Source organism: Leptodactylus fuscus, chromosome 2 (genome assembly GCF_031893055.1).
Source record: "Leptodactylus fuscus isolate aLepFus1 chromosome 2, aLepFus1.hap2, whole genome shotgun sequence".
NCBI classification, from domain to species: domain Eukaryota; kingdom Metazoa; phylum Chordata; class Amphibia; order Anura; family Leptodactylidae; genus Leptodactylus; species Leptodactylus fuscus.
This window is the reverse complement of record NC_134266.1, coordinates 237,950,536-237,975,569: the sequence shown is the minus strand read 5'-3', so window position 1 is coordinate 237,975,569 and position 25,034 is coordinate 237,950,536.

Below are 25,034 nucleotides of genomic sequence, written 5' to 3'. Positions count from 1 at the left end.
TTAATTTAGAATCACAAAAGGTTGAAGGGAACAAACAATGGAAATAACCTAGATTTGGAATACAAAGTCTACTTGTGCTTTGGGCATTATTATGACTCACGGTTAAAAAAAAAGGTCATAGACTGTAAGATTGTTATTTATTCCCGGCATGTCTCTTGGTTAGCATTTTGTAGAGGAATCAGAAGGGCATTTGACAGTCTCCTGTGCCTATCTGGCACAATGATAGTAGCAATGACAACAGCCGTTGATCAAAAAGCTTTGCTATTCAGGCTGGAAAAATAGATGAAACAAAGATCTAGTTTCCGCTGCCGCAGAATGCGCTTTGTTTTTCAGTTCGGTAATAGATCTCAATTGTAAGTCTGGGCTTGATTTGAATACAATCATGTTATTAATAGCAATCTCAGAAATAACATTACCATAATGTAAATGAGAGAAGGGACAAATTCATTCTCTTTACACAAACTCTTTTTTCTTAAGGTTTGCTGTGGTTACATTTCGTCAAAGAATAAATGAATGTAGGAATAAAGGGGTATTTTACCTGTGCCTCCCGAAATGATGAATGTTCTCGTGCCACTTGTCAGGACACCTCATACCAAGTATAACACTAAAGAATGCAACTTATGTAACATAGGGGCAGATGTATTAAAGGCTCATGTGCAGGATCAAGCGTGCAGGCTAAGGGGGCTTCCCATGAACCGTTCCGATGATTATAGAGCAGGTCTAATATCATCTGAGTGCAAACTTAGTGAATTCAGCTGTAAAATCACCCCCTCCCCCCAGTCTGCATACTTGCTTGTGTGTATGATGCCTAAGGCTTGCGTTTCCTACATCAGTTTTAATAAAGTCCTCAACTGGTGCTATCAATGTCTGAATTATCAAGAGGCCCCATAACAAATCAGGCACACGCCGGGAAGTTATAATGGAAATCTATGCAAGTCACGAACTGGCGTAGATTTCCTGTATAACCTTCATTAATATTCATTAACATTTTATGGTGTAAGTTATAGTAAGTTATAATAAACATGTCAAGCCAAGGTGTCCCCGCCCTATGCCAAAGAGGCACCACATTATCACCTATCTAACCCCTCGTTCACATCAGCGTTTGGATTCCATCCGGGGAAATCTGCATGGGGGCCCCCGAATGGAATACAAACGCAATTGCAAGCGCTGTGCTGTAAAAATACACAGACCCTATAAACTATAATGGGATCCGTGTGCTTGCCGCACGCTGCCCACATTAATCATGCGGACAGGAAAGTAGATGGTGAACTACTTTCTTGTTCACAGGATCCCTGCAGGGATCTGACAGTAAGCACACGGACCCCATTATAGTCTATGGGGTCTGTGTGCTTTTACTGCACCAGAGCTTGCACTTGCGTTTGGTATTCCGTTCGTGGGGGAGTCCCCATGCGGACTCCCCCGGATGGAATCCAAACGCTGATGTGAACGAGGGGTGAGCCAGAAAACTGGCAAAAATGGGATAATAAATTTCCCTCATGGTATGTACCATTCTGCATTGGAGGTTTTGCTAGGTTTTTTTAAGGGCTTAAAAATGTAAAAAACCCCAAAAACTATGACATGTTAGCTGCACAGGGAATGCCATAAAAATGATGATCATAGGAAATTCACATCAAAAAAGCGCTGCGGGTATAACTGTGGCAGCAGTGCATCATGGTTTTTCCCGCAGTGCTTTTCACAGAAAGTCCACAGAGTTTTTTCTGTGGCGCCCCGGACTTTCACAGTTTTTCTCTAACTCCATCTCATTCTGCCAGAGACACCCTGGGTGCCTCAGAATGCTCACAGGCATAATAAGATTTAGATGATATGTTTCTGTGTATTTGCTGTCCAGTGTTCCTGAATCTCCTATATTATGGTCACTTGGGATTTTCTCAGGCTTGGTTCACATCTGCAAGCACCACTTTCCTCTCCGCATGAGTCATGCCGACAGTGTGCGGAAAACACACGGACCCCATTATAGTCTATAGAGTCCATGTGGTTTCTTGGTTAACCGCTTTTTAATGCGTTCGGTATTACAGTCCTGGGGTTCTCAAGCAGACTCCTCAAACGGAATACCTAACGCAGATGTGAACAAGGCCTTAGCTATATGTTTGCAATTGTATATTTACTCCTGGCAAAATGGCAGAACATTGTTATCAATGGATAAGTGAGGAGGACAAACTGCTACTTATTGTACATTCCCACAACCTGAGAGAAAAACATGTGTTTCAGACATAATTTGATTATTAGCATCAGAAAAATTCTTGGTTCCTGTATAGTGGCCGAGCACTGGTAATCTGAAACAAAAATCTGAAATAAAAGCAAAATCTGAAACAAAAAAGCAATAAAGAAAATACTAGTCAGCTATCTCCATGGACTCCAGCACTGCTACTGTCTCTCACTGGCCCTCCTGGTGTCCGTACACTTGCATAGGGTATGTGATTGGTGAAGCAAGTTAGTGGCCACAGTGGTCACATGCCATAGTATTGGCTATATGAAAGGAGCCATGATACCAGTAATACAGCACGTGGCCAATAACTAGTTGCAGTAAGGGTGCGTTCACACTTGTGCCCCTGTCAGCCTGCGATGTGAACAAACACTCTGGACACTTGCAGGCCAGGCAGAAGCAGCTCCGGGGGATGACGCGCTCCCCGCTCTTAGGGATGAAGGGAGCCGGGGTGCTGTTTGTTCACAGCATAGGCTGAGAGTCATCTCTGGACACTGGCAGGCGGGGCTGCCGCAGCCCCAGCCCCAGCCTGCCAGTGTCCAGAGATAACTCTCAGCCTGCGCTGTGAACAAGCAGACACCGGGGATCCCTGGGCGGCCACAGAACGCCGCTGTCTCCTGCTCTCATGCTCCGCCCATCCCCGCCCACATGCCCGAACCCTGCCCACACAACACACCACCCTGCCCAAGGCCCCGCCCACAAGAAGTGGGTAGTAGATCTTTTGCCTTGGCCAGTTTATAAAGTAGCTCACATGCTGAAAAAGTGTGAGCACCCCTGGTCTAGGCTGTCAGACCCTTGCAGACAGGGGTGAACCTGCCCCCGGAGGAGGGGGCGGAACGGAGCGTGAAGGGGGTGGGGCGAATCAAAGGGGGAGAGGCGTTCGCAGGCAGAGAGCAGGCAGGGAGAGGACCTGCTCTCTGCCTGAGCATGAGGGGAGGCTGCTGGAGCAGCGCTGCTTCAGCGGCCTCCCCAATCCACCGCTCGATGCTAAGCCAGTCCAGGACAGCTTGTCCTGGACTGGCTTAGGTAATCAAAAATGCCGCCCTCCCTGGGGCCCTGACATAGCGCCGCCTGAAGCGGTCGCTTCAGGTCGCCTCATGGGAGGTGCGGCGCTGCGTTGCAGATCTAAGGATAACCCCTTTAATAGCTGCAGAATTACAAACGTTATTTAGTATTAACACCAACAGAAAACTTACTACTCAACCATGAAAACCTTGAAGCTCTCAACACAACACAATATATGTTTACATCGGACAGCACTATGCCAAGTATCAGAGTGGTGTAGGCTGCAACTGCAATGACTCTGGAACAGTAAAAACGTGTTCTGTGGAGTGATGAATCATTCTTCTCTATCTAATAGATGAATGACAGGAGAACGTCACCTGCCTGACTGCATTCTTCCAACTGTAACATTTGGAGGAGGATGGTGTTGTGTGATGGGGGTCAGCCAGGGCCCCTTACTTCCGGTAAAGAAAGATCTTAATGCTTCAGTATAAAAAGACATTTTGGACAATTATATGCTTCCAACTTTGTGGAAACAGTTTGGGAGAAGGCACTTTTCTGTTCAAGCGTGACTGTGTCCCAGTGCTCAAATCAAGACATGGTTGGGTGAGTTTGATGCAAAGGAACTTCATGGGGTCTGCACAGAGCACTGACATCAATTGAATCGAACACCTTTGGGATAAACTAGAATGAAGATTTGAACCAGGCCTGATTTCACAAATGCTTTTCTCGATGAACAGGTAAATATTTTCAGACACTCCAGAACTTCTGTCCAAATAATATATGCTGGCTTGGACTGGAGTGCAGGTGAATCCCCTACTGGGCCCACTCAGTGTACAGTATCTCAACCATGCTATGCATCCGTATACTAAGTAGGTTATATGTAAGTGCAGAGTCAAATCAACGAGTATCCTTCCTCCCTGGGCCTCGTGTTTCCAATCGCACTGCAGGGGCCCCAATCCTCCAATCATCTTGCAGTGTCTTGCTGCTGCCTGAGGTCTGGTACATATCCCTGGCTTAAAGAGCTAAAAGGGCCCTAGTTCAAAGCAAGAGCCAGGCAGCAGGATATTGACAAGAACCGAGGACAAAACCAGAGACGAGGAGACAACACGGTGGCTCAGTGCTTAGCACTGCAGCCTTGGAGTCCTGGAGTTCGAGTCTTGCCCGGAGCAACATCTGCAAGGAGTTTGTATGTTCTCCCCGTGTTTTTGTGGATTTCTTCCCATTGTACAAAGACATACTAATAGGGGGTAAAAAAAAATTGTAAATTGTGATCGCTAAACAGGGCTCACAAACTACATTAAAAAAAAAAAAAACAGAGACGAGGGCTAGACACCAAGCTACTACTAAAAGGAAATTTATGTTGGTGACATTTTAGGAATTTGCAAACAAGTGTCAGTTAATATTTGTATGTAACTGTATAGGGGGCCCCCAGAATGAATTTCACTGGCACCCTAGTCTGACACTGAGTGCATGTATGCAGTGACGTATATGTACAAACAGGTTGTGCGACTTCAGGCCCACAGGTGTAAATTTTCAGTGATGTGTTTGCAATTATATGTAAACAGTGTGAAAAAAAGCAATTGTGCAAGTTCTCCCACTTAAATAGATGAGGTCGGCCTGTAATTGACATCATAGGTAGACCTCAACTATGAGAGACAAAATGAGAAAACTAATCCAGAAATCACATTGATTTGGAAAGAATTTATTAGCAAATTATGGTGGAAAATAAGTAATTGGTCACCTACAAACAAGCAAGATTTCTGGCTCTCACAGACCTGTAACTTCTTCTTTCAGAGGCTCCTCTTTCCTCCACTCATTACCTGCAGTAATGGCTCCTGTATGAACTTGTTATTATGAGTATAAAAGACCCCTGTCCACAACCTCAAACAGTCACACTCCAAACGCCACTATGGTGAAGACCAAAGAGCTGTCGAAGGACACCAAAAACAAAATTGTAGCCCTGTATGAGGCTGGGAAGACTGAATCTGCAATAGGCAAGCAGTTTGGTGCGGAGAAATCAACTGTAGGAGCAATAATTAGAAAATGGGAGACATACAAGACCACTGATAATCTCCCTCGATCTGGGGCTCCACGCAAGATCTCACCCCGTGGGGTCAAAACGATCACAAGAACAGTGAGCAAAAATCCCAGAACAACGCGGGGGGACCTAGTGAATGAACTGCAGAGAGCTGGGACCAATGTAACAAAGCCTACCATCAGTAACACACTACAACGCCAGGGACTCAGATCCTGCAGTGCTAGACGTGTCCCCCGCTATAGCCAGTACATGTCCGGGTCTGCCTGAAATTTACTAGAGAGCATTTGGATGATCCAGAAGAGTATTGGGAGAATGTCCTATGGTCTGATGAAACCAAACTAGAACTGTTTGGTAGAAACACAACTCGTCGTGTTTGGAGAAGAAAGAATGCTGAGTTGCATCCAAAGAACACCATACCTACTGTGAGGCATGGGGGTGGCAACGTCATGCTTTGGGGCTGTTTCTCTGCAAAGTGACCAGGATGACTTATCTGTGCACATGAAAGTATGAATGGGGCCATGTATCGTGAGATTTTGAGTGCAAACCTCCTTCCATCAGCAAGGGCATTGAAGATAAAACGTGTCTGGGTCTTTCAGCATGATAATGATCCAAAGCACACCGCCAGGGCAACGAAGGAGTGGCTTTGTAAGAAGCATTTCAAGGTCCTGGAGTGGCCTAGCCAGTCTCCAGATCTCAACCCTATAGAAAACCTTTGGAGGGAGTCGAAAGTCCGTGTTGCCCAGTGACAGCCCCAAAACATCACTGCTCTAGAGGAGATCTGCACGGAGGAATGGGCCAACATACCAACAACAGTGTGTGCCAACCTTGTGAAGACTTACAGAAAACGTTTGACCTCTGTCATTGCTGACAAAGGATATATAACAAAGTATTGAGATGAACTTTTATTGACCAAATACTTATATTCCTCCATAATTTGCAAATAAATTATTTCCAAGTCAATGTGATTTCTGGATTTGTTTTCTCATTTTGTCTCTCATAGTTGAGGTCTACCTATGATGCTAATTACAGGCCGACCTCATCTTTTAAAGTGGGAGAACTTGCACAATTGATGGCTGACGAAAAACTTTTTTTCCCCGCTGTACATCTGACATCACAAGGAGAGGCGCCTACTGCACGGCAGCATTGACACTTTAGGATCAGACCCGAGCATACTGATCTAGACTAGACTTCTGCTCATACATATAAATGGATTTGCTTGGTAGAGTTCTGACACAGATTTTATTTTTTGTCTTCAAAATAGAAAAATTTATAGGATAAGCCTTCTAGTTTATCATTGAGAGTAGTTTGCTTTTGTATAATGTAAAATACACATTAATTCATGCGTTTTATACATTCAGGTAATTAAAAGGTATTTTTATACGCCCATTCACATTTTTAATGTATTCCGCTAAAATATAGTTTATTATATTTTTCTGTTCACTGTACACATGCTAGGTAAAGAACATTGCATCCTTATACATTATACATGAGGACCTTCCAGGCATAATAGCCGGTGTGCATATTCATCAGTCTGGTATACATAATTCATGAGGGCTTCACATAAACTCTTAGCAATGCAGCTGTTGCCTGTATTTATACACAAGTTTTATTAGAATACATTTTAACCTTTATTTGTATTCATGTAATAACTAACAACCTATATATGAAAATCTATTTGTTTTATTTCTACCAATATACAAGATGACAATGTTTGTATAGATTTAATCTTATCAATGCTGATTATTATTATTAGCACAAAGTTATCTGAAAAGTAGATGACTGCTACCTGTCAGGCCTGGTTCACATCTGCGTTCGGGGAGTCCGCATGAAAGCACTGGCAAATGGTGAGCTTATGAAAGCACACGGACCCCATACACTATTATGGGATCTTTGTGCTTTCTGCGCGGTGTCCGCACGGAACATAAAGACAGAAAATTACTTCATGATCTACTTTCCTGTCTCCATGATTTGTGTGGACATTGTGTGGAAAGCACACACACCCCATTATAGTCTATGAGGTCCATGTGCTTTCATAAGCTCACTGCTTGCCAATACGTTCAGCATTCCATTCGAGGGTCCCCATGCGGACTCCCCTGGACGGAGTACCAAATGCAGATGTGAATTGGGCCTTATAGTCTGTTGGTTTATTACAGGGACTGTCCAGCTGGGGAACCCCACCACTCCAGCTCCAAAACTTTCCAAGTCCTTGCTGGTCTTTACTCCTAACCTCTATGTTAAGAGAAATCACAAAGTAGACATTTGCAAAGATAGGAGAAACGTCGGAACAGGAGAGGCTGGGGATAAATGAGGTGAATATCACTATGCCATTCTGACTTTGTTTTTTATCGTATTGCCAGTCTGACAATCCCTTTATATTAAAGGTAGATGTTGCTGCTGGCAAAGACCAGCGGTACTACTTAAAGGGAATGTCCGGGATAAATTGAGATTGCTAACCTACAGTGGGCTTGTAAAAGTATTCATACCCCTTGAACTTTTTCACATTTTGTCACTTTACAACCACAAACTTAAATGTATTTTCTTGAGATTCTAAGTGATAGATCAAGACAAAGTAGCAGATAATTCTGAAGTGTAATGATAATGACACATGGTTTTCAAAATTTCGCCCAGGCCTTTTTGAGTTCCCAAGCTCACCAGTCAATTCCTTTTTTTCTTAGAATGTAGCCGACTGTTGATTTTGCTACTCCAAGCATGTCTGCTATCTCTCTGATGGATATTTTCTTTTTTTTCAGCCTCAGGATGTTCTGCCTCACCTCAATTGAGAGTTCCTTTGACCGCATGTTGTCTGGTCACAGCAACAGCTTCCAAATGCAAAACCACACACCTGGAATCAACCCCAGACCTTTTAACTACTTCATTGATTACATGTTTACGAGGGAGACGCCTTCAGAGTTAATTGCAGCCCTTAGAGTCCATTGTCCAATTACTTTTGGTCCCTTGAAAAAGAGGAGGCTATGCATTACAGAGCTATGATTCCTAAACCCTTTCTCCGATTTGGATTTGGAAACTCTCATATTGCAGCTGGGAGTGTGCACTTTCAGCCCATATTATATATATAATTGTATTTCTGAACATGTTTTAGTAAACAGCTAAAATAACAAAACTTGTGTCACTGTCCAAATATTTCTGGCCCTAACTGTAGCTCCATCCATCTTCCCTTCAACTCTGACCAGCTTCCCTGTCATGTCGCCCTTGAACCACATAGGGAAAAGGGGCTAGGACTGCTGGGCCAAGTCTGGCTGCAAAGTTACCAGGGTAAAGTTGTTTTTCAAACCTAAGCCTGCCCCTGTTACCAAGAAATGTATCAAAATTGGTAGTTTATATACGTATATACTCGAGTATAAGCTGAATTTTTCAGCCCAGTTTTTGTGCTGAAAAAGTCCCCCTCGGCTTGAGTCACCAAAAAAAAAAAAAAAAATGTTTTTATTTTATTTATTTTTTTTTAGAAGGGGGGGTCTATGATCAGCCACAATATCAATGTATAGAATCTCCCATAAAATAGTGCAAAAAAAAAGAAGATTTAAAGAAAATTAAAAAATAAAAGTTGTAAATCACTCCTTTACCTAGAATACATACTAAGGTAGAAAATTACTGTGAAACACATGCACATTAGGTATCAGTGTGTCTGAAAGTGTCCGTTCTACTGAATATAGGGGATCTACAGTGCTCCTGTTCCATCGGGAAGGGGTTAATAGGAGCACTGCAGATACCCTGTATTCAGCCAGGCTGAATTCCAAGTGGGGGAAGAAAAAAGTCCTCAAGCTCAGGGAAGGGGCAGACAGACAACCAAAACACCCCCTCCCCTTCCCCAGCAACTACTGCACCCAAAAACTCCGACCATTTTAATTTTTGAAATTTTCCAGTAGCTGCTGCATCTCCCCCCTAGGCTTATACTCGAGTCAATAAGTTTTCCCAGTTTTTTGTGGTAAAATTAGGGGCCTCAGCTTATATTCGGGTCGGCTTATACTGGAGTATATACGGTATTTAGGGGCACGTGGCTAGGGCCTCATACCTTTAGTCTGGGAATAGGCTGAAAGTACTCCCGCCCACCCTGCCCCTACGGTTTTTTCTATGTGTTGTTTTTTTTTTGTGTGCCTTTTCCTTTTTCTGTTGTTTGTCTTCTTTTTTGCAGTTGTCACAGATAGCGGGTGTCTGATCCATGTCCCCGGAAGGAACACAAGTGGTCTACATGTCAGCTGTGGTCAACAGTTGCCATAACAATGAAGATCAAAGTCAACAGGGACATGGAGGAAATGCAGTATTGATTGTTCGGTCAAATTCGGTTAAATATTTATGTGAACCAACCCATAAAAATATAAAAATAAAAACCTGTAAGAAACTGATTTTTTTCCACAGTTACAACCCACTCATATGTTTTTTTCTGTCTTCATGGTGCATTGTATAGAATAATTAATGGTGCCATTAGAAAGTGCACATTGTTCCACAGAAAGCAAACCCTCATTTGGCTAGGTGAAAGGCTAGTGTTAAAAGTTATTGCTTTGGGAAATGGGCAGGAAAACACAAAAAGCATCTTGCTGTGGCAAGAAGGGGTTAAAATCATTTTTTTTCTGGAGACTTTGTGCCATAAAATGTTGGTTCAGTAAATTTTAAATATCTTCAAGTCTAAAAGTTTACTCCATTTTTGTCCCACTTCACTTCTGCACTGAGATTGCTGACAATTTTTGCAGCTTTTTGAAAAGTTACATTTAGGCTAAGGCCCCACGTTGTGGAAATGCAGCTTTTTCTGTTGCAGATTTTGTTGCAGTTTTTTGAGCCAAAATCAACAATGGCTACAAAAGGAATAGGAAATATATAGGAAGTCCTTATACTTCTACCCTCTGCTCAATCCATTCCTGACTTTGGCTCAAAAGACTACGGCAAATTTTGCAACAAAAAAGGCTGTGTTTCCACAAAGTGGGGCCTCAAAGATTTTTTTGTTGCACTTGTTGTGTTTTTGGAGCCAAAGCCAGAAATGGCTACAAAAGGAATGGGAATTACAAAGGAATCTTCTTATACTTCTCCCTTCTGCTCAATCCACTCCTGACAGGGTCGCCCAGAGAAGACTTTCTTGGGGGACACATTGCATCACAGCACCCTATATTTTAATTATAAAAGTTGGTTCTAATTTCATTCACTAATTTTAATATGAGTATGTTTTTACGTGTATGTTAATCTGGTTATAGTTTTTCCCCTTGAAGTACTTCTTAAAGCACTTTTCTCTCCGCATGATTTGTGCGGACACCGCACGGAAAACACACGGACCCCATTGTAGTCTATGGGGTCTGTGCGCTTTAACTGCACAGCGCTTGCATTTGCGCTTGTATTCCGTCCGGGGGGGGTCCTCATGCGGACTCCTTCCATATGGAACACATAAACTAGTGTGAACCGATCCTAATACTGTCTGTAAACCATGAACAGATAATTAATAATGCAGTACATACGCAAACTTTTAATGTAACTTAATACCAAGTATAAAACTTTACATTATGTTTAAATGTTATTTTTTGGTAAACTTTCAGGTTAGGAATAGAGTGCGATAAAACAAAACAGCGCAGGCAAATATCCTACTTATTTCACCATGCAGCAGTATATTGTCAGAAATTGGTAAAGGTGCCATCTAGTGGATCAAATGTATAAAACTGGAAACAAGATACAGACGTTCAAGATTTGCTCCAGGATGACCATTATAATTTGAATATATTGTAATTTGAGACTAAAACTCCTTTAAAAACTAGTGATTGGTTTTAATACCCCCAAAATGCCACAAAAATAAGCATCTAATACTGATAAAGCAGGTTCATACCTATGAACATCATAAAGAGCTGCTGGAACTGTATATCACATTTTTTACTGAGGACAGGCACTTCTTTATGGTCATGTGTATTTATGGGTCCCTGGGAAAGCGGCACAGACGGCAGATGGATACGTGTACCATCCGTGTCACGGTAAGTTCAGGCTACAAAGTGGATTTGTCCTGATTTTTGCCCCAGGGTCACTGCCCCATACAAAGACTCCTCATGGGCGTGTAGTATACTGACAAAGCACACGCTCATATGGATAGAGTCTTAGGGTAAGTTTACACAGGGTTTTTTGGACCGGAACCTGAGGCAGAGGCCACCTCAGGTTCCAGTCCAAAATACAGGTAGCTGCGACTGGATGCCAGTGCAGTGCATCGGCATACAGTCGCACACTCCACTCCGGATTAGGCCCAAATGATTGGGCCTAGTCGGGAGGGAGTGTCTTCAGGCAGATGCCGCGAGGCGACTACACCTGAAAGAATGAGCATCTCACTTCTTTTTCTGGGAGCCGGAACAAAATGGCTCCCAGAAAAAAGAACTGACCAGCTCCCACTGATTTCAATGGGAGCCGTCTTTTTGGTCAGGATTTTGAGGTGGATACGGCCTCAAAATCCTGACCAAAAAAACCTGTGTGAACTTACCCTAAATAAAAGGGGTTGGTTTCCCCCCATCAGCTTAAAGGGGTTTTCCTGGCCTAAATTAATTTTTCAAACAGGATAGGCCATAGTATAGGTTATCAGTATCTGGGCTGGACACCCAGATCCCGCACAGATCAGCTATTCTGGCAGACTGTAAGCTGTTGTAGCAGATGGGGAACACATGCAGTCTGCTCCTAACCTGGAGGCTGCTGGAACTGCTGATCTGTGCAGGGGCAGATGACAGACCCCCACAGATCACATACTGAGGACTTATCCTGTGTATAGGTGATCAGGAAGAAAAAAATTGATTTGGTACCAGAAACACCGTTGAATATTCTCTTTGACTGCTGCCAGCAATTACGGTTGAGTCATGTATATTTCTGTGTTCAAAGAAAAGCAATAAAAAGTATGGGTAAGGGATATTGTGGCTCTGTTGTAGTTTCACTCCACAGTAAAAGTGTAAAAAGTAGAGTATAAAAAGACGTTATTATTTTATCAGACAATGCGTCTCTGAGACAACAGCCTGCACGTATTCTTGACAAGCTTTCACTAGTGTTATGTCTAGGTTTGCATGTGACTCATGTAATCTTCTCATAAACATTTATACTTTCCAGGACATACTACCATGTATCTTTTCTCATCTTTTCCATTTTTTCTCATCTTTTCCATGTTAAAGGGGGTATGCTGCTATTAGTTTATAAAAAGACCCCCCTGTTTTTGTTAATTACCTTGTTAATTGATATGTAAATGACCTTGATTGTGCACAGTGGCTGCCTCCAAGCCCTCCTCCTCCTGCTTATTCACGGCAGTTACTACTGAAAGCATGTGTGTGCGCAGTAGCGCTCCATCCGGCGCGCTACTGCGCATCCTCCATCTCACAATGTTCTCTATGGGAGAATGGTGCTGGAGGGTGCGCAGTAGTGCGTCAAAGAGAGCACTACTGCGCCCGCACGTGCTTTCAATATGTATCAATAGAAACCGTTGTAAATAAGTATGAGGAGGAGGGTTTGGAGGCAGCGGTGGCCGTGCAGAAGCTATGACGCTAAGGGGTGCACCATCAAGCTTATTTACATATCAATTACCAAGGTAATTAACAAAAACAGGGGGGGGGGGGTCTTTTTACAAAATAATAGCAGCACTTCAATAGCCTTTTTAAAGGCAATTCAGGCATATCTGTAGCTCATAACCCATGAATCTGCTGATAGAGCCCCTTTAATGATCACGAGTGTAATTATAAGGCTATCGAGAACATACAGCAAAGGCAACAAAGGAGTGGCTCAAAAGAGGCACATGTAGGTTATGGAGTGGCCTAACCAGTCTCCAGACCTTAATCCTATAGAATTTATGGACGGAGCTGAAGCTCCGAGTTGCCAAGCGACAGCCTCAAAATCTTAGTGATTTAGAGATGATCTGCAAGAGAAGTGGACAAAAATTCCTCCTGACATGTGCGCAAACCTCATCATCAACTACAAAAAACGTCTGACTGCTATGTGCGCCAAGGGTTTTGCCACCAAGTATTGTCTTGTTTGCCAGAGGGATCAAATACTTATTTCTCTATGCAAAATGCAAATAAACATATAACATACAATTTAATTTTCTGGATTTTATTTTTGACTAGCAGGAGGACCCGGCTTTGCACGGGTATATTTCATTTTTTGTTTGTGTATTGGCCCCATAAGAATTGTTCAGTTTTGCACTGGTGTATTTTGTATATTGTTTGTATGTGTGTCCATAAGCTTCATGTGATCATGTGTATCTTATTACGGATATCAGTGAAAAACCTGCGATCGGTTGTTATGGAGACCTGGAGTAAATCTGTGTGTATGCGACCTTGTGTAACAGTGTCATCCACAGTGCCCTGCCCGTTTAAAGCTGACATAAAACAGTGAAGAAAAATGGTTTAGTTGCTATGGAAACCTGGAGTAAAACTCTAATATGTGGTACTCTGTGCAGAGCCGTGTATCTAATCCTCCGACGTGTGGTACTGTGTGCTGAGGCACGTATCCATTCGACTGGCATGTGGTACTGTGTGCAGTGGTGCATATCTAATCCTCTAGCGTGTGGTACTGTGTGCAGTGGTGCTTATCTAATCCTCTAGCCTGTGGTACTGTGTGCAGTGGTGCTTATCTAATCCTCTAGCCTGTGGTACTGTGTGCAGTGGCACATATCTAATCATCTGGCGTGTGGTACTGTATGCAGTGGCACTTATCTAATCCTCCCCTGTGTGGTATTGTGTGCAGTGGTACGTATCCAATCCTCCGGCATGTAGTATTGTGTGCAGTGGCACATATCTAATCCTCTAGCATGTGGAATTGTGTGCATACGCGTGTATCTAATCCTCTGGCTTGTGGTACTGTGTGCAGGCGTGCATATTTAATCCTCCATTGTGTGGTATTGTGTGCTGACTTGTGTATCTAATCCTACAGCGTGTGGTACTGTGTGCAGACGCGTGTATCTAATCCCCTGGTATTGTGTAAAGACGTGCGTATCTAATCCTCCAGCATGTGGAACTGTGTGCAGACGTGCGTATCTAATCCTGCAGCATGTGTAACTGTGTATAGACGCATCTATCTGATTCTCCGGTGTGTGGAACTGAGTGAAAACTTGCGTATCTAATCCTCCAGCGTGTGGTACTATGTGCGGTAGTGTGTATCTAATCCTCCGCTGTGTGATATTGTGTGCAGTGGCACGTATCTAATCCTCCATGGTGTGTTATTGTGTAAAGACGTGTGTATCTAATCCTACGGCGTGTGGAACTTTGTGCGGATGCGCATATCTAATCCTCTGGCGTGTGATACTGTGTGCTGACCTGTGTATCTAATCCTCTGGCGTGTGGTACTGTGTGCTGACCTGTGTATCTAATCCTCTGGCGTGTGGTACTGTGTGCAGACATGCATAGCTAATCCCTCGGGTTATGGAACTGTGTGCAGACATGCATATTTAATCCTCTGGTGTGTGGAACTGTGTGCAGATGCGTGTATCTAATCCTGTGGTGTGTGATAATGTGTGCAGACGCGTGTATCTAATCCTTTGCCATGTGATATTGTGTGCTGACCTGTGTATCTAATCCTCCAGCTTGTGGTACTTTGTGCAGACGTGCGTACCTAATCCTCTGGCATGTGGAACTGTGTGCAGACGCACATATCTAATCTTTTGGCGTGTGGTACTTTGTGCAGATGAGTGTATCTAATTCTCTGGCATGTGGAACTGTGTGCAGACGCGTGTATCTAATCCTCTGGCATGTGGAACTGTGTGCAGACACACATATGTAATCTTTTGGCGTGTGGTACTTTGTGCAGACAAGTGTATCTAATTCTCTGGTATGTGAAACCATGTGCAGACGCACGTATCTAATCCTCTGCCGTGTGATACTGTGTGCTGACCTGTGTATCTAATCCTCCAGCTTGTGGCACTTTGTGCAGACGTGCGTATCTAATCCTCTGGCATGTGGAACTGTGTGCAGACGCACATATCTAATCTTTTGGCGTTTGGTATTTTGTGCAGATGAGTGTATCTAATTCTCTGGCATGTGGAACTGTGTGCAGACGCGTGTATCTAATCCTCTGGCATGTGGAACTGTGTGCAGACGCACATATGTAATCTTTTGGCGTGTGGTACTTTGTGCAGACAAGTGTATCTAATTCTCTGGTATGTGAAACCATGTGCAGACGCACGTATCTAATCCTCTGCCGTGTGATACTGTGTGCTGACCTGTGTATCTAATCCTCCAGCTTGTGGCACTTTGTGCAGACGTGCGTATCTAATCCTCTGGCATGTGGAACTGTGTCAGACGCACATATCTAATCTTTTGGCATGTGGTACTTTGTGCAGACGAGTGTATCTAATTCTCTGGCATGTGGAACTGTGTGCAGACGCGCGTATCTAATCTTTTGGCGTGTGATGTGTATATCTCATTTTGGATATCAGTGTTGGATTGTACATGTGGAGTGGCCGTGTATATTGCAGTTGGAATATGAGTGAAAGACTTGCAGGTTTGTATTGGCTAATGGGGGTCAGGGTTTTGGGAAAGCTGTATCTCCGCAATGGTATGTCCAAGCGAGTTAGGGCCTTGTCTTAAACCTTACTGGACACCTGAAGTATCTGTGTGCCAAATTTGGTGAAGATCGGTCTAGTCATTTGGTCGTGCATAAAGAACAAACAAACAGACAGACAAAAACTAATTTTTATAATATAGAGCAGACCTGGGCAATGTATGGCCCACAGGCCACATCCGGCCCTCTGACTGCTTCTATCCGGCCTGCATAGCTAGTGGAAGTTTTTTCAAGGACCTGTAATGATGTCATCACAGCCTATCACCAGGATAGGCTATGACTCGTTAGTGAGCGGAGCCACACGGGACTGTGTGCTTTCTGCAAGCTGCCAGCAATGGAGGCTGCTGCATTATAAAGAGAGAAGAGACAGCATGTATGAGCAAGAGGGGAGAACTAGGGGCAGATGTAGGGGGGAAGTTAAACTGAATGCACATGGAGGCGGGACATTAAACTAGGGGGCAGATGGAGGGTGACATTAAACTGGGCAGCCGGAGGAGGATATTAAACCATGGGGGGTAGCTGGAGGGGGACAAGTCTGCCTCTAGTTGCCCCCAGTTTAATGTCCTTCTCCAGCTGCCCCAGTTTAATGTCCCCAATAGTTTCTGCTAATTTATACTGGGGCACCAGGAGAGGGACTTAATACTGTGGGACATTTGGAGGAAAACGTTATAATGTGGGGGTGTATAATGTACGGGTGACTGTAAGGATTATACTTTGTGGGGCATATGGAAAAATGATTGAGAATAGGCGGAGTCAGCGGAGAAGTGGGTGGAGCTAAATTTGCCGTGGCGCGCATGGCCCTCTAGAACTGTTACAATTTCTCATGTGGCCCACCCCTGATATAGAGAGATATTCTATCTCTCACTGTTAAAATGAACCTATCCTTAAAATTATAGACTGTTCATGTCTTTGTCAGGGGCAAACTTACAAAATCAGCAAAGGATCAAAATACTTATTGGGTGGGTGGAAATGGGAAAAAACTGCATTTGTTCCACTTTCTTCCCTTTATTTCTACAGTGTTCACAATGCAGCCAAAATGACATGTTAGGCCAGGTTCACATCTGCGTCCCGGCCTCCGTTATGCAGGTTTTCCTTTCCTGCCCGAAACTGGGCAGGAGACGGAAACCTGCAGTCAGTTTTCAAACCCATTCATTTTAATGGGTTTGGAAACTGTCTGGCCGTGAGCGCCAGTGAGCATTTTGTGCTCTCCGCGGTGAAACCGTTTTTTTTTTTTTTAACAGTCTCCTCCTGCATAGGTAATAGTACCCCCAGGTAATAGCTACCCCCCACATAAGTAACTATGTGGGGAGGACTATTACCTGTAGGAGAACTATTTGGGTTTGTGGAATTCTCTGCACACCGTCAATTTTGCAGGTATCTACTCCAGTTGTAGCAATATCTGTGATGTTACTTTTAGCAATGGTATAATTGCACTGTCAGAGCGGCCGACCTCACAGCTTAGCATCATTGCTATTTGGTGGCAAAGTTCCCCCTGACAGTACAAAACCATAGAAGTTTATTGTCAGGGTTTGTTCCTTGCTGCCCAGTGATAATGCTGAACTGTAAGGTCGGCCCCTCAGACCGTTCAGGGACATCTCTGAAACTGAGGCAGATACCAGCAAAACTGTGTTCAATTCAGTGCACTGTCAGCTTTTAGGCAGTATATAACAGCCCGAGGCCCGATGGCAGAGCCGACTGCGCATGTGTAGATGTTTGACCCTGTCGGGAATCACTCAGGTAGATGCTTGTAGCAGTGCAGGAAACAGGGACACAGACACTGGATTGCACACAGGTTTGGGCTTTACTCATTTGTAGCGCATACACTGCTTTTGCAAAGCCACAGGATAAACAAAATAAAACCCTTCTCGGCTGAGAAACGAACTTAAACGTAAGGAAACTTTTCCCTGACTATACAGGAGACTGGCTACCAGTCTCCCACCTTGGCAACAACAAAGGGTGGCACAGCACCTGCTTTGGAGGTCTGGTCTGGACAGTTCAGCTCTGTCAGTGTGGTGCACACTATTAGTCTTCACACTCAGACTGATATTAGGGCCTGATTAGTCAGCTGACCTCCCTGGTCTGGGTCTCACCACACACCCCTTAGGTGCCTGGCTGGAATATACTTGTCTTCCCAGACTACACCCTTCACTCACATAACCCCCCCCCCCCCCCCTTCCTCAGTTCTGACCCCTCGGGGCGAACTCCAGCCACCAAACAATAAGTTTGGGACAAGGCATTCGCATTGCCTTGCAGTTTCTCGGCTCTGTGCTCCACTGTGAATTTAAAGTTCTGTAGTGACAAGAACCACCTAGTCACCCTTGCATTCTTGTTCTTGGTCCTGCTCATCCCAGTGAGGGGTGAGTGGTCGGTCACTAGGCGGAACTGCCTCACCAGCAAGTAGTACCTCAGGGCCTCTAATGCCCATTTTATGGCCAGGCACTCCTTCTCCACTATGCTGTAGTTCTTTTCTTCTGGTGTGAGTTTCCTGCTCAGGTAGGTGACCAGATGTTCTTCTCCATTCACCTCCTGAGACAGGACAGCTCCCAGCCCTACATCTGATGCATCCGTCTGGACCACAAACTCCCTCCTAAAGTTGGGCGTAATGAGGACAGGTGATCCATACAGCACACTTTTTGGGGTTGGCAGTCAGGCCAGCTGCTCTCAACGAATCCACTACAGCTTGTACCTTGGCCAAATGACTCTCCCAGTCATTGCTGAAAATGATGATGTCATCCAGATACGCTGAGGCATATTTTCTATGAGGTTTCAACACTGCCCATTAACTGTTGGAATGTAGCTGGGGCCCCATGGAGCCCGAACGGCAACACGCCATAGTGAAAAAGTCCCACAGGGGTGATAAAGGCAGTCTTTTCTTTGGCGCTATCTGTCGGGGTACCTGCCAATATCCCTTAGTGAGATCAAGTGTGGAGAAGTACCGGGCCCCTCCCAGTTTCTCAATAAGTTCATCTACCCGAGGCATGGGGTAGGCGTCAAACTTAGACACCTTGTTTAGTTTCCTGTAGTCATTGCAGAAACGCAATGTCCCATCTGGTTTGGGAACTAGAACAATGGGACTGGCCCATTCACTTTTGGACTCCTCAATCACTCTCAATTTCCGCATTTTCTGCACCTCCCCTGAAATGGCTTATCGGAGAGCCTCGGGGACCCGGTACGGCCTCATCCATACTTTCACATGGGGCTCAGTAACAATATCATGTTTGATTAGAGATGTACGCCCGGGTTGCTCAGAGAACACATCTATATTCCTAGCTACAAATTCTTTGCACTCTTGTTGCTGGACTTTTGTGAGGGTCTCTGCTATTCCTACCTCTGTAGTTACAGAGTCCCAACCACAGCCTGTGGAGGTCTTGCAGGAGACAGTTTAGCTGGAGACCTTTCTATAACCAGACTCTCCTGGTTCCCTGTAAGCAGACTTCCTCTGTCTTTCCATGCCTTTAGCAGGTTTACATGATAAACCTGTTCAGGTTTTCTCCTACCCGGCTGACGAACCTTGTAGTTCACTTCCCCTATCTTTTCCATTACCTCATAGGGGCCCTGCCATTTGGTAAGAAACTTACTCTCCACTGTGGAAATGAGTACAAGTACTCAGTCACCGGGTTTAAAGGTCCTTACCCTCGCCAACCTATTATAAACACGGCTTTGAGCCTTTTGGGCCTCCTGCAGATGCTCTCTAACCATGGGCATGACTGCTGCTATCCTGTCCTGCATACCAGCAATATGTTCAGTAACACTTTTGTGGGGGTGGGTTCTTGCTCCCACGTCTCTTTGGCGATGTCCAAGAGACCCCTAGGATGTCTGCCGTAAACCAACTCTAAAGGGGAAAACCCAGTGGAAGCCTGCGGTTCCTCACGGATGGCAAACATCAAAAAGGGTAACAAAACATCCCAGTCTTTTCCATCCTTACTGACCACCTTTTTCAGCATATTTTTTAAGGTTTTGTTAAACCGTTCTACTAACCCGTCTGTCTGGGGATGGCTTCAGGATATCGGGTAGCATAGTCCATGACTATCAGAATATGCTGATGCCTCGAGCGGACTTAACTAAAGGACCTACCAAGTCCATGGCAATCCTTTCAAAGAGCACCTCAATAATGGGCAGAGGTACCAGGGTAGCTTCGAAAATGTGCCATGGGGGCATGCAACTAACACTCTGGACATGTTTCACAAAACACTTTAACCTTATGATATACCCCTGGCCAATAAAAACACTGCAATACGCGGTCCAGTGTTTTTGTGGCACCTAGGTGACCCCCTAGCACATGTTTATGTGCCAACTCCAGCACCGTTCGGCGATAAGGCTGGGGTACCAGTAATTGCTCTAAGGTCTCAACTCGCACCCTGTCAACTCGGTATAACAACTCCTGGTTGACAACCATGCCCCCCTGCAACCTCTATTATGCCCCACAGTCTATTGTGCCACTGTGGGGCATAATATAGGCTGCAGGGGCCGCTGTGGGATATACAGTACAGAACAAATGTTTGGACACACCTTCTCATTTAAAGAGTTTTCTGTATTTTAATGACTATGAAACTTGTAGATTCACACTAAAGGCATCAAAACTATGAATTAACACATGTGGAATTATATACTCAAGAGCTAATCATCTCTGGGAACTCCTTCAAGACTGTTGGAAGACCATTTCAGGTGTCTACCTCTTGAAGCTCATCAAGAGTGTGCAAAGCAGTATTCAAAGCAAAAGGTGGCTACTTTGAAGAACCTAGAATATAAGACATATTTTCAGTTGTTTCATACTTTTTTGTTAAGTATATAATTCCACATGTGTTACTTCATAGTTTTGATGCCTTCAGTGTGAGTCTACAATTTTCATAGAAAGTGTGTCCAGACTTTTGGTCTGTACTATATATATATATATATATATATATATATATATATACACTATGTGATCAAAAGTATCCAGACACCCCCAGAAACATACATTTTTCATATTAGGTGCATTGTGCTGCCCCCTACTGCCAGGTACTCCATATCAGCCCAAAACTAGAAAAATAGCTACAGCCCTCATCCAAAGTGACATACAATTCAAAAATAGGTAAAAAACCTTGTGCACTCACTCTGTCCGTTTGCTGGTTGCTGTGAATCGTGGAACCTCAAGACCGGTGCCAGGAAATCTCTCTCGGCTGAGATGAGGTCAAATGGAAGCAAATTTGAAGAAAATCCAGCACTGCAGTCAGGTATCCGTATAAAATAAAACTTAACTTTTATTGACTTGTAGTTGCTACATTAAAAAATCTGTGTGCAGCAATAGGAGTAGCAGAAGCCTACGCGTTTCGGGATAGACCCTTACTCATGGCATGAGTAAGGGTCTATCCCGAAACGCGTAGGCTTCTGCTACTCCTATTGCTGCACACAGATTTTTTAATGTAGCAACTACAACTCCATATCAGCGACCTTAGTAGACATTAGACATTGTGAGAGAGCAGAATGGGGCGCTCCGTGGAACTCACGGACTTCAAACGTGGTCAGGTGATTGGGTGCCACACATCACACAGGTCGATGTCTATCGACGCCTCGCTTGGTGTAAGGAGCGTAAACATTGGACAATTGAACAGTGGAAAAACGTTGTGTGGAGTGACGAATCATGGTACACAATGTGGCGATCTAATGGCAGGGTGTGGGTATGGCGAATGCCTGGTGAACGTCATCTACCAGCGTGTGTAGTGCCAACAGTAAAATTCAGAAGTGGTGGTGTTATGGTGTGGTGGTGTTTTCCATGGAGGGGGCTTGCACTCCTTGTTGTTTTGCGTGGCACTATCACAGCACAGGCCTACATTGATGTATTAAACACTTTCTTGCTTCCCACTGTTGAGGAGCAATTCGGGGATGGCGATTGCATCTTTCAGCACGATCGAGCACCTGTTCATACTGCATGGCCTGTGGTGGACTGGCCTGCACTGAGGCCTGACTTGAATCCTATAGAACACCTTTGGGATGTTTTGGAACGCCGACTTCGTGCCAGGCCTCACTGACCTACATCTATACCTCTCCTCAGTGCAGCACTCCGTGAAGAATGGGCTATGATTCCCCAAGAAACCTTCCAGCACCTGATTGAACGTCTGCCTGCGAGAGTGGAAGCTGTCATCAAGGCTAAGGGTGGGCCAACACCATATTGAATTCCAGCATTACCGATGGAGGGCGCCACCAACTTGTAAGTCATTTTCAGCCAGGTGTCCGGATACTTTTGATCACATAGTGTATATGGGCTGAGTGCATGGAGAAGTGACGAGTCAAAGATGTCTGTGTTTCAAACCTATACAGAGTCAAGTCACAGCTGGAAGAAGTGGTCATGGAGGTCCAAAGGGAAGAGACGGGAAATGTGGGAAGACCTCTCCTTTGAGTATTACTGCACAAAATATTACTGCATTGTATTTACTGTAATGTTACCGATAGCACCCCCCCCCCCTCGCTGTCTGAGGTGGTCGATCAAAAAAAGATGAACAACACCCCCCCTTCCCGGAATCAATACGGGGGGGGGGGGGGGCATCTTTTGATCGTTCGAGAGAGGCTAGGCTGCGCAGGAGAGATGAGTAACATTGTTTTTTAATTTTCATCACCTCTCCTGAGTCTCTCCTATTATACTCTAGGGTTGGCTGTGTTTGGTCTGGTGAAAAGGGCTGCTGTGCCAGGGAAATAAGACTAACAAAAACAAAGAACAGCACCAAGCTGTATATGGGTTCACACCAGTGCCTGAACTCCGTTTTCCCTCTTCTGCATGCAGAAGCTTCTTTTCTGAGAATTCCACCCACATGTTTAGCATGTTGAAAAATTGTATCCCAAACTAGATGCACCACATTTTCCCAAAGGTGCGCCAGTGTCTAGTCAAAACCACAATAGTAAATCTGGGCCAATTTACCTTGGATGCGGCTGTAACCATATCCAGTCCCCGGGTACTGGTGTTTCACTTCTGTGTAAGTGAAACACTGATTAATTTCACCTATATATCACTACAGGCCCATAAAGTTATGGGGATCTAAATCAAACAATGCTAAGATTTGCAATTCTTTTTGGAACAATTGGCTGTCTATGAACAAACAAGTCCTCATTTTCCCTACAGAATCCCCTGATATTCTAAAGTAGAATATGCACTGGAACGTGTAGCGTACATTCGTACCTGGCAAAAATATATATGTGGCCCCCAAAAAGTAAGTAGCTGCTTCTGAACTGATGCAATTGGTCAGGTTCAGCCACTTGTGCTTGATGTGTGTAAATAAAAGTTCAACAATTGTTTTGCCAAATCATTGTCATTGTGTAGCTAATAGGATGAGAAAATCTGATAAAATGTATTTATTTCTTTATTACGTATTTATCCATTTGTTCATTCCACAGCAGTGAGGTTCACACACCAGCCAGGAGTTTTCTAAGTCTATTACAGTATTACATTCAGGCTCTCATACACTTATATAAAAAGTAGCTGATGTGTGAACTGGCAGATTAGTCGGACGATCACATGACCAGACAAGAAACCCATTTGGCAGCAGTATAACGTGAAGGATGCACCAGCTGAGTGACTGCACCGTTTGGTGCACATGAGTATGCCCTACACTATAGGGTTAAAAGATAAAAAAAAATGTCTAAAGTGGAGCTTTAAGTCTTGTAAGGTGAGACCTTTTATCAGCACATCACACAGATGAGATCTGCAGAATTTGCAGGCCTACTCACTGCTTTTGCTAGCTTCTTCCCATAATACATCCTGGTGCCATCTCCTCCTCAGATAAGCCATGCATACACAACCAGCCATCAACATGATGTTACAAAAAAAAAAAAGTGCTTCCTCAGACCAGGCCACCTTATTCTATTACTTCATGATCCAGACCCGATGTTCACATGTCCATTATAGGAGCTTTTTGCAGTGGACATGAGTCAGCATCAGTATTTTGACTGATCTTTGGCTTTGCAGCTCAATATACAGAAAGCTACAGTGTAGTGTGAATTCTGACCTCTTAATATCGTAGCATTACCTCGTTCAGCAATTTGTGCTACAGCAACCTTCTGTGGAATCAGACCTAGAAGGCTAGCCTTTGCTTCCTGCAAATACTTATAAGTCTTGGGCATCCATGCCTCTATCTCTTTTTCACCATCTGTTCACCAATAGACCACTTTTGGTAAGTTACTAACCCTTGTTGACACCCTACAAGACCTGCTGTCTTGAAGATGCTCTGACCCATTCTTTTACCTATCAAAATCTGATCCTTGTCAAAGCCACTCAGATCGGGATAGGCGGGGGGCGTCTGGGTGGCCACAGCCTTACTATCCCCTGGGAAGAGGGAAAGAAGACAGAAACCTGAGAACGGAGATCGGACGCTGGTGTGAACCCAGCGTAATAAATCCCACAACTTATCATTAATGGTATTCATCTCACCAGGCTGGTGTATGAGATATGGATGCAGGGGCGTAACTAGCAAAGACTGGGCCCCATAGCAAACTTTTGACTCCCCCCCGCTCATGTCATAGTACCCCCCTTTCCTGGTTCCCAAACAGTATACTCATTTACATACACTATAATGAACCAAAGTGGCCTTCACATTGTACTGTATAATGTCCTATAGTGGCCCCTGGACACAGTGTAATGTCACAAAGTGGCACAATAGTGCTAAAGGGACATTGGTTGGAAAATCAGTCTGTCTTCTAATCACTGTCAATGTCATTAAGTAGGGGCAAGGAGGTGGTCTCCTGTGGGCCCCCTACACCTCCAGTGGGGACACTATGGGGAATTAATTTTGTGTGTGTGCAATAAGTCGCATTATACTATGTGAGTGGCACAAATGTGTTATTATAAAGTGTGTGGGGAACCAACAGGATATTTATACCATATAGAGGCTACAAAGGGAGCATGATTCTGTGTAGGGGTACTAACAGAACATTATACCATGTGGAGGCCACTAAAGGTACTTTACAATGTGAGGGGCCAGTAAGGGGCATTATACTGTATGGGGGAACTAAGGGGACAGTGGCGTAACTACCGCCATAGCAGCGGAGGCAGCTGCCACAGGGCCTGGGACATTAGGGGCCCAGTGACAGCCACTACCGCTGCTATCATTATACTCAGGGGTCTTTTCGGACTCCCAAGTATAATGATTGGTGGACAGGGAGAGGTAAGAAACATAAAAAACATGTTACTTACCTCTCCACGATCCTGCCAGGCCTCCTTCCAGACGTCTCTGACGTCACATGAACCCGGCCTGCATCCATGGTCATGTGACGTCCGACGTCATTGAACAAAGA